This window comes from Triticum dicoccoides, chromosome 2A (genome assembly GCF_002162155.2).
Source record: "Triticum dicoccoides isolate Atlit2015 ecotype Zavitan chromosome 2A, WEW_v2.0, whole genome shotgun sequence".
In the NCBI taxonomy this organism is placed as follows: Eukaryota; Viridiplantae; Streptophyta; class Magnoliopsida; order Poales; family Poaceae; genus Triticum; species Triticum dicoccoides.
This window is the reverse complement of record NC_041382.1, coordinates 174,107,086-174,118,589: the sequence shown is the minus strand read 5'-3', so window position 1 is coordinate 174,118,589 and position 11,504 is coordinate 174,107,086.

Genomic DNA, 11,504 nt, shown 5'->3' with positions numbered 1-11,504 from the left:
GATGACATTCTCTATGGACTAATGGTTGCATTGAGTTATATTTGAAGGATTTCTCCATAGGCATTTCTTGAAGTCCATGTGTTGGTTTCAAGGAGTTTATGTGTTGACCAAGGTGCTATATATTAAGGAATTATCCAAAGATCGTTCATGTGAGAGTTGAGCTTATTGCAAGTATGTATGAAGAAGATTGTGTGATCATTCATGCTTACCTTCAAGGCATCATCCAAATGAAGAGAGTTGGAAAGGTTCAAGGTTGATCAAGACTAAGTCAAGAGTGAATCAAGTTGATCAACTCACAAAGCATATAAGATGTACCGAGAGGGATCAAGTGATCCCATGGTATGGTAAGCATTGTCAATTACGCTTTGTGTACTAACCCATGGTCTTCGTGAGAGTTCTTTGTGGGGTTAGGTTGTGGTGTGCACATTCAAGTGATGCATCATGAAGAGATCAAGTGCTTGAAGATTACCATCCATTATGGTGACAATGGACTTGTGAAGATGTGTCGAAGAGTGGCTCACCCATAGTGGAGTATGGGGGAGCAATCTACTAGTCTTCACCGAGCCAACGCAATCAAGAAAGATGGTCCTACTTGAGAAAGTCAAGATCATCTACATCTAGCTCAAGTGGACTTTGTGCAAGGCAAAGGTTTGTCCTTGATAGGTTCTCTATTTTACCGGTCTCATGGTGGTAGTTTGGAGACCGGGTTATAGGATCGATTGTCGTACTATCAAGGGGGGCTCTCAAGTGAGTAGCTTGATCGTATCATTCGTAGAGAGCTCAAACCATTGCATGCTTGCATCATCTTTCTTGGTTCTTGTTTGGTTTTCTCCTTGTGAGATTCAGAGCTTATGGTCATCTTCTTGACAAGCTTGAGTTCATAGAAAACAGAGTTCACATGCTTCTTCTATTGCGTTTTCGGTGTTGGAGGTTTTACTGGTCTTATTCGAGGAAGTGTTCTCACCTTTTTCTTATTGGCCTTTTCTAATTTCCTTCTTATTGTTATTTCTATCAAGTTGTGTTATCCCTTGCCGCTAGCTTTCCAACAAACTTGGTTTCGTTGAATTCGGAGTCCGTTTGCAGAAATTGTGTCAGTTTTGGTATCCTTAAAAAGGCTGCAGCGGTACTACCGCTTGGAGGGGATGTATTTTTTTACTACCGCAGCTAATTTTGCCCGAACCAAAAACTCGTCTCAAGTCCAGTGGTGGTAGGCACTGATGTATTTTCTTAGTACCGCTGGCAAGCAGTAGTATCGCTACCCCTAGCGGTAGTACCGTGAGGATGAGCGGTAATAACGCTCTGTGCGGGCTGTGAGCATAACGGTTGGATTTTTCCCCACCTATAAAAGGGGGTCTTCTTCCCCAATGAACCATATCGTTTGAGCTCGTGTTCTTCCCCCATTGTTGGCTTTCTTCGAGCTTGCTATCTCTCAATTCCTCCATGGATTCTTGCTAGTTTTTGTGGGAAAAGAGAGAGGAGGTATAGATCCACATTTCCACCAATCACTTTCTCCTCTATGTGAGGGGAACCCCTTGGATCTAGATCTTAGAGTTCTTGGTGTTCTCCTTCTTGTTCTTCCTCTCATTTTCCTCCCTAGCATTAGTTGCTTTGGTGGGATTTGGGAGAGAAGGACTTGGGCACTCTGTGTGCCCTTGCCATTGCATTTGGTGCATCAGTTTGAGTTCTCCACGGTGACACGTGGAAGTTACAAGTTGAGAAGCTTATTACTCTTGGGTGCTTGGTACCCTTAAGCTTGTTCCTCTTGGGTGCCCTAGACGGTTGGTGGTGTTTGGAGCTTAATCATTATGGTGTAAAGCTCCGGGCAAGTGTCGGGGTCTCCAATTAGGTTGTGGAGATCGCCCCGAGCAATTTGACGGGTACCAGTGACCGCCCCCAAGGGTTGCCATTTGTACGGGTTCGGTGACCGCCCTCAAGGGTCCCTTAGTGGAATCACGACATCTTGCATTGTGCGGGGGCGTGAGGATATTACGGTTCCCCTAGTGGCTTCTTGGGGAGCATTGTGCCTCCACACCGCTTCAAATGGAGATTAGCATCTGCAAGGGTGTGAACTTCGAGATACATCATCGTCTCCGCATGCCTCGGTTATCTCTTACCCGAGCCCTTTACTTATGCATTTTACTTTGTGATAGCCATATTGTTTCTTGTCATATATCTTGGTATCACCTAGTAGTTTATCTTGGTTAGCGTAAGTTGTTGGTGCACATAGGTGAGCCTAGTTGTTGTAGGTTTTGTGCTTCACAAATTAACTACTAGGTTTATTCCGCATTTGTTCAAGCCTAAACCGTAATTATTTTAAAGCGCCTATTCACCCCCTCTAGGTGAGATCCACGATCTTTCAATTGGTATCAGAGCCTCGTCTCTCTTTGATAGGCTTAACCGCCTAAAGAGTAAAGATGTCGACTAGGGGATTAGTATTCTCTGACACTCTTAGTTTCGATGGCACAAATTTTGATAGTTGGGTAATTCACATGCTTAAACTCTTTAGGGTCATGGACCCAAATTTAGAGCGAATTGTAGATATGGGTTTTTCTCCTCCAAATGATCCCCAAAGATTATCTTTAGAGGGTGAGAAAAACTCTTATCTCAATGCTCAAGCTTCTAATTTTCTTTTCGATGCTTTGATCAATGTAGTGATTTTTCAACTCATGCCATTCCAGGATGCTCATGAGTTGTGGACAAAGCCTCAAGATAAATATGTTGTGTCCAAGATTTGTGGGGATGATTGTTCTCCCTCCACCTCCGGTCGTGTTGCCTTCTCAACTTCTTATACTTCACCTACATGTGGTTTTCCACAAGGTAATGATATGGTGGGTAGTGGTGTTCATTGCAATGATGATAGTGGGCTTATTGTTGATGATCCTTCATCACTTCCTTATCGCAATGCTTCATCTTTGGACTTTAACACTTCAAGCACTCCAAATGTTTCACATCCTTGTGTTAATAGTTCTTGTGTATCGTGTAGAAATTTCTTGACTAACTCTCATGATGATATGCTTGCTATGTCTTGTTGCCATGATAAAAATTCATCTATTTCCTTGAATTGTTGTTCTAACAATGTAGAGGAAACCCAACACCCCATGGAATAAGATGTGGTCTTGAATGGTGCTTCAAGGGATCCTACATCATCATCTATTGCGTTTTGCCTTATGGCTAAGGCTTCAAAGGTATCTCCCACTTTGAATCCCAATATATCTTGTGATGATATTGATGATGATAAGAATGATGATGATGTTGATGATGATGAAGAGAATGATAATGTTGCCTCCTTAAAAACTAAGGGGGAAATGATTTTTTAAAGCTCTTCATAAAAATAAAATTGCTCATTCCAACTTCATGGAAATTATGTCCATTGCCATTGAGGGCAAGAAATACATCGAGGAGTTGGAATCTCATCTCGAGGACCATGAGGCACTAGTACAGCAAGCTGCTAAACAAACGGTTTAAACCCCTTTCCGCAATGGTATTTGGAACCGTCGCCAAGTGAGTGTGGGAGATAGGGGGTCCTTCCCACACAACCCAGAAACCGTCGGGGATATGCCCTCCAGGCACACACGCTCGGCAAAATGAGGTCATGTGCGACCGACGAGCGCTCAAATACGGAAATACGTATAGTAGAGCTAAAAAATACAATTATATGGAGAAATTGTTTCCGATCGCAAGTACATCCCACACAGTCAGTCCCCGCCAAACGTTTCCATTCATATGTACATCCCACACAGTCGCTCCAAGGAAAATGTTTCCGCTCATAGGTACATCACACACAATTTTTCCCGTTAAATCGTTTGCGTTATTGAATGTATCACACACAGTCCGTAGAAGAAACTGTGTGGCAAAGGCTCTCCATCACACACAGTTTTTATGTGGTAAACGTTTGCACATGTTAGCCTAACGCGAACAGTTTTCAAGAGAAAGTCGTGTGTGATTGTTCATTGATCCAACATGGTTTATTCCTAGAAACTATGTGCATTGCCTAAGGTCATCGCCCGTGGTATTTTTTCAACAACCATTTGCAATAGCAAAACCCAATTAGCAGGCTAATTATCCGATTATTCATAATCCATTTATTAATCTAATTGACATTTCATATTAAGCACACAATATATTTCATTTTCATAATTGAAATACATTAGAGTAGAACATCATATAGCTTCAGCACTCAGCTACCCCATTACACAACTACACCAGGACCAAGTTTCACATGCAACATCTATAACCTTTCGAAATTAGCATCATAGACGGTACATAGACAGATGTATCTCATCTGGAAAACTGCTAAAGCAGAAGGCGAATATTGAGCCTTCATTGATGTTGAAGGTCTTTGTAACTTTAGGCTAGTGCCTGTGGATAATTGACCATCCATCCTTCATCCTCTTCAGAAACACTTCAATATTGAACCGTGGGTGTTGTATGAATACCTTCCTCGCCTCCTGACCATACATGTGGTTTGAGAGGTAATCATCAGTGAACTGCTTTGGAAAGGCCTGAAAACAAGGATGTGGATAAAAATATTCTCTATATTGGAAATGGGGCAAAGGAATAAAGAAGGCAAGGTGTAATAGTTAGTACCATCCTATAGTGAACGGATGTCTTCTTCATTATGCAGACAAAGATCTTGTTGTTTTTTGTCGCTAATTTCTTTATCCTAACAATCTTTGTGAGTTTCTTGACTTGACCGATATTCATGGACAACTCATTTCCCCATATGCAAAAAGGGTCGAACAGTGGGTCAAAACCTCTGACAGCATGACCTACATGTGCAAGACCAAATTGTTAAAAACATAAATATTAGAATGGTTCCTGCAATTGCACAATAATGTGCTATTAGACAACGGACCATGCACGTGCTAACCTCGATTGTAAACCTCAGTGCTTCCCATTGTTTCCCTACAACACATATAAGGTAGTTAGTCATCAGGTTAAGTAAGGGTTCGCATGCTATCAGTAAAATATGTTGATGAAAAATAAGCACATTGCAGATTCATCAAATTAATTCAAGCCACACGGAAAACCCATTTATCCAAACCAAGCATGATTAAGAACTAGGAAATATAGCACTTGCATATGTTTCTCATGTATTAAGTGCATCCAAATTTGATTTATTCCTCACATGCACAACAATACAAAATTCTACCCACGACAATTGGACATCGCATTGCAGAACTGAACCAAGCAGTTAACTAAACACCACAACAAATGAACCAACATTAATTGAGCACCACGTTGCACAATATAACATACTCCTAATAGAAGATCAGACAGTTAACCAAACAGTTAACTACAGCCAATTGTAGCAATTGTATTTGTTTCTCATGTATTTACTATAGCCAAATTCAATTTATTCCTCACATGGTATACAATAACAGAATGCACCCACAACTATTGAACATCGCATTGCAGAATTGAACCAAACAGTTAACTAAACACCACAACACAAATGAACCAAACGTTAACTGAGCACCACATTGCACAATGTATAACCAAACCAAGCATGCTTGACAACTTAGAAATATAGAAATTGTATTCGTTTCTCATGTATTTTGTAAAGATAAATTCGATTTATTTCTCACGTGGAAGACAATACAAAATTGCAGCGTGAAGAATTGAACATCACATTTGCAGAATTGAACCAAACAGTTAACTAAAGACGACAACTAATTAACAAAATAGTTAATAAGTGAGCACCACACTGCACGACATATAGAACATATACACTAGAGCAACAGATTGCATGGAAAAATTAGATAGCACAATTCACTAGAATTTGTGAAAGAAAGGCAGGAGCAGCACACGCAACGGGTAAACCGAGCATGCTTAACTGGTGTAGCTAGCAAATGGCAAGGTGCTCCTTCAAGATCTGGGGGGCGGCACGAATGACAGCCATCGCGACCATATCCGCGCGTGCGGCCGCGATTTTCTTATCCTCTGCCAAATGCTCCTTGAGGTCTTGGCTATACTACATGCACCATGGCTTAGGCCGGCGCTTATTTGGTGGAGGGGTCGGTGATTTGGGTGGAAGGTGTTGCGCTCGCGCCGGCGGTCGGGGCATGTGGGATGTGGAAGGAGGAGGAGGATGGGGTCGGGTGTGGATTACCTGCCTAGATAGGCGAGGCCGAGCAGCATGAAGGAGGGTCACCGGCGAGGAGGTGGCGGCGCTGCAAGCAAGGAGTGAAGGTTTCAACTTGGAAAGGAAGGTAGAAACAGGGGAAATGTGGCTTTTGGTAAGGGGGGGTGGCGGGGAGGTAGATATTTCCGCGGAAACCGAAAATTTGGAATCGCTTCAGCCAAAAAACTGGCGCGCAAAGTGTCATCAGACACGGTCCCTTATTCAGAGCGGGCTGTGGACTATAGCCATCACACCTTCTTGCGTAAGCCGTATGCATACTATACTCCAACGGTGCTCCAAGATATTTTGTGCTGCATCTCACACCGTTGGTTATAATAAACTGTGTGGGATCTACTTGATTTTTCGTCTTGATTTGAATAACATAATGGGGTCACAGCGGCCATGGATGGTGTTTCAATTGCTAGAACTTTTATCTGCAGTGAACATGCAACTATAGGTGTGTCGTCAAAAAAATTGGAATTATTCAGGGTTCGTTTGGACATTTTTATACATTAACTGGGTTTTCTAGGCATTTTATGTGCATAATTCAAATTTGAACTACATGCACATGCTCCAGTGCATATAAACTGGTTGAAAAATCAAATATGTGTCCTTGGTTGCATGCTTAGGTCCCATGCAAGAAATGAGAATGAATTTCAAACACCCTACCACCGTCACTCGGCCGCAAACATTGAGATACCTGGTTTTTAAATTCTAGTAAATCCAAAACTCGTCTAAAATTCATGAAACTTGGCATGCTATCATGGAGCGGCATCAACATGTCATGGTAAAAAAATTGTCCCATTTGGGGCAGGTTTGGGTATAAGCTTCTCACGAACCAGAGCTTCTCACAACAAGCGTGATGGTTTCGGTAGGGAATGTGCCACCTTTGGGGACGAAACGATATCTGTTGCCTCTTATTGCTTTCAAATTTTTTGAGTGTCAACATAGAACAACAAGAGTGTTGTGTTCAATTTTGGAATTTTTCAGGGTTCCTTTGGACATTTTTATACATTAACTGGGTTTTCCAGGCACTTTATGTGCATAATTCAAATTTGAACTACATGCAGATTCTCTAGTGCATATAAACTGGTTGAAAAAACAAATATGAGTCCTTGGGTGCATGGTTAGGTCCCATGCAAGAAATGGGAATGAATTTCAAACACCCTGCCACCGTCACTCGGCCGCAAACATTGAGATGCCTGGTTTTTAAATTCTAGTAAATCCAAAACTCGTCTGAAATTCATGAAACCTGGCATGCTATCATGGAGCGGCATCAACATGCCGTGGTTAAAATTTTGTCCCATTTGGGGTAGGTTTGGGTATAAGCTTCTCACAAAACAGAATTTCTCACAACAAGCGTGATGGTTTCGATAGGAAACGTGCCACCTTTGGGGACAAAATGATATCCGTTGCCTCTTATTGCTTTCAAAAAAATTCGAGTGTCAACATAGAACAACAAGAGTGTTGTGTTCAATTTTGGAATTTTTCGGGGTTCGTTTGGACATTTTTATACATTAAGTGGGTTTTCCAGGCATTTTATGTGCATAATTCAAATTTGAACTACATGCACATTTTCCAGTGCATATAAACTGGTTGAAAAATCAAATATGTGTCCTTGGGTGCATGCTTAGGTCTCATGCAAGAAAAGAGAATGAATTTCAAACACCCTGCCACCGTCACTCGGCCGCAAACATTGAGATACCTGGTTTTTAAATTCTAGTGAATCCAAAACTCATCCCAAATTCATGAAACTTGGCATGATATCATGGAGCGGCATCAACATGCCAAGGTAAAAATTTTGTCCCATTTGGGGCAGGTTTGGGTATAAGCTTCTCACAAACCAGAGCTTCTCACAACAAGCGTGATGGTTTCGGTAGGGAACGTGCCACCTTTGGGGACGAAACGATATCCGTTGCCTCTTATTGCTTTTAAAAAAATTCGAGTGTCAACATAGAACAACAAGAGTGTTGTGTTCAATTTTGGAATTTTTCGGGGTTCGTTTGGACATTTGTATACATTAACTGCGTTTTCTAGGCATTTTATGTGCATAATTCAAATTTGAACTACATGCACATTCTCCAGTGCATATAAACTGGTTGAAAAATCAAATATGTGTCCTTGGGTGCATGCTTAGGTCCCATGCAAGAAATGGGAATGAATTTCAAACACCTTGCCACCGTCACTCGGCCGCAGACATTGAGATACCTGGTTTTTAAATTTTAGTAATCCAAAACTCGTCTGAAATTCATGAAACTTGGCATGCTATCATGGAGCGGCATCAACATGCCATGGTAAAAAATTTGTCAGCTTCCACAGGTTTAATTCGGTTTCCCCAGTTTAATTCGGTTTTTAAATATAAAACACTCATCGCAAATGTTTTAGTTAGAACACCAGTATGCAAACCGACAGCTTCCCCAGGAAGCCAAGCGAAAATGTGTCGGGCAGGATTTGTGTAGCTCTTGATCGCAAACATTTTAGATAGAACACCAGTATGCAAAGTGAGAGCGGCGCAGGATTTGTGCATCCCTTCAATGCAAACGGTTGTTTTGGATGACCCGTGTGCAACCACGTACAAACAATTTGGTAAGATTTGCATCTGTCATATTGGGTATGTTGCCATTTGTCAAACTGGAAAGATTTACATTTGTTGATCTAGTAACGTTGCCATTTGTCAATCCTTGTAACACTGTGATTTGTCAAAATATGCAGCTAGAAATCATTAGCACTATCTAATTTTTGCAATTAAAATTCAATAATTAAGCATAGATTAAGCAGTCGTTCTTAATTTATACAAATATTTCAACTCGACAGCTGAACCGACCAAACTTCTCCCCAATTGTTGCCAACCACGTACTGAAATAGCTAGTTCAACTACATATACTAGCTAATTTTAAGTAGGTTGTACAGTTCGACCACACATCTATAGTCAGATGAACTAAACAAAATAGCCCCTAAATACTACTACTACCACGGAGGGGCTTTGTGCTACTTCTGGCAGCCTCTCCTCTACCGAGCGCGCTCACCTGCTCAGTAAGAGGCAGAGTAGTAGGAGGAGCCTACCGATGAGCTGGACAAATGCTATATGGTGCCTGCCGCTACTACATGTTCAGTGACGCTCGCCAGCTTGAACGCCCACTGCCGCTCCAGATGATCCCTCTCGAAGCGACCAGACTGCTCGTAGATCTCCTGATTCCTCGCCTCTGCGTCGGCGTGTGTTGCGGCCACGGCTGTAGTAAGGCTCTTTGCGTGCTCGACAGGCGCTCCTCCCCCCCCCGTAGGAACTCGATGTAGCGTGCAAGGTCACTACCGCACGTGCAGTCCTCCACCTCCGCCTCCCGCCTTCGGGCCGTGGCGGCGGAGCGGGTGATAATCCCGGTGATCGATGGTGTGGCGACCCGACCCGAATGGATCAAGTGCTCTGTGCTCAGGTGTCATCCCTAGATCAGTAATGCTGACACCACACAGTACATCGAAGGATTTATAGCAGAGTGGAAATCACACACTTATTACATCGTTGTCTCAAAGAGAACTTATTACAATAAATATGGCTTAAGGCCATCTAATAACGATAACAGCGGAAGACTCGAAAGATAAATGGGTCCATCAAGTCCAACAGCATCACTGAGTATAGAACCACGACCTAAAAGCACCTTACTCGTCGTCTGAAAAGTCTGCAACATGAAAGTTGCAGCCCGAAAACGGGTCAGCACATGGAATATGCTGGCAATGTAACACATAGAGAGTAATGGAATGAAACAGCTATACTACATGCATATATGGCTGGTGGAAAGCTCTATGGTTACAGTTTTGCGTAAAGCCAGTTTTTCCCTACTGCAAAGGAATAAATTTATTTAACTATCATGGTAGTTGTTAAACATCGAGAATGGTTGACAGCATTCCGATCCCAATTAAGTGAACAATTAAAACCCAACAACATTAATTATAAGTAACATGATGAGATTCACATGATATTCAAGTACTAGATACTCAAGTTGTCCATAACCGGGGACACGGCTAATCATGATTAGTTTGTACACTCTGCAGAGGTTTGCGCACTTTTCCCCACATGACTCGATCGCCTCCGTTTGTTTTCTCGCACTACATGGTGTTTGAGAAACGGATGACCGAGACATAGTCTTTCAGAAGCGCTAGCACCTTACATGTGGGGTAGACCGTACCACCTACAACCCCTACATCTGCTAGTCCACCCCGTAAGAGTTCGCACAACTTAGTCAACTATGCCAGAGCCCATAGTAGCATGTGGCTGCACACGGAAGTTTCTAGCATGAATTATCTTATGATCCCTTTGAGCCTGGGTGGCGGTCCAAAATAAAACAGGCAAGTCCTGATAGACATCAGGTGCCTCAATCCACCCAGATGTGTGTTTAAGTGGCCACCTTAGATAAACCATTAAAATTAATAAACTCACATCTGTCATGGATATCACTCACCCAATCCACGTCTACTAGCATAGCATGGCATAATAAGCAAACGTAGAAGTAACTCCCAAAGGTTTCATAATAAACAGGTAATAGGTACTACCTCATCTACTTCCCATCCCACAATTTAATTAGATCCTAATCATGCAATGTGAGAGGATTGATCTAATGCAATAAAACTGGGTTGTAGAAAAGGTATGATCAAAGTGTTACTTGCCTTGCTGATGATCCGCGAGACCTAGGGTTTCGAAGTAACAGGAGGCACAATCTGGGTGATCTATCACAGACAAACAACAAGCACACAATAAGTACTCATCTAATGCATAGGTAAAACTCGAACAAGAGAACGAACCAGAAAGTTCAACTTAAGAACTCCGGTTGCAAAGAAAGAACGAACCGAACAAAGCAACGGAAAAACAAATGGCGGAAGAAAACAACTTGGTTCTAGCAAGTTGAAACTAGATCAAATTTTACCGGGGCAAAAACTTGTTTAAGTTGATTAGACGGAATGGCGGTTTCGAAACGAAACTCCAGGCGCTTGAATCACCTGATTCCGATAAACGAGCGAGTAGAAAGACTAGAACGAAGATCAGATCTGAGATCGCGATCGCGGAATAAATCCGACGAAAAGAAAGAGACGAACGGTTAAACGAACGGGCGTCGTTAACCGGGAAAAATCGGTGATCACGTTCGTTGAGATGAACGGTCCGAAAGAAGAACGAAAACCGATCTAGGGTTTTCGGAAAAGAAAACCGAAACAAAGAACGAAAGAAAACCGGAACGGTTAAGGAAGAACCGGAACGGTTTAGAAGAAAAACTGAACCGAGGGGAGAAAAAGAGACGCGGCGCGGGACAACCTCGGCGAGGCTCCGGCGAACGGCGGCGATGGCGGCTATAGGGCGGCGGCGGCGGCTAGAGGCGGCGGCGGCGGGTGAGGG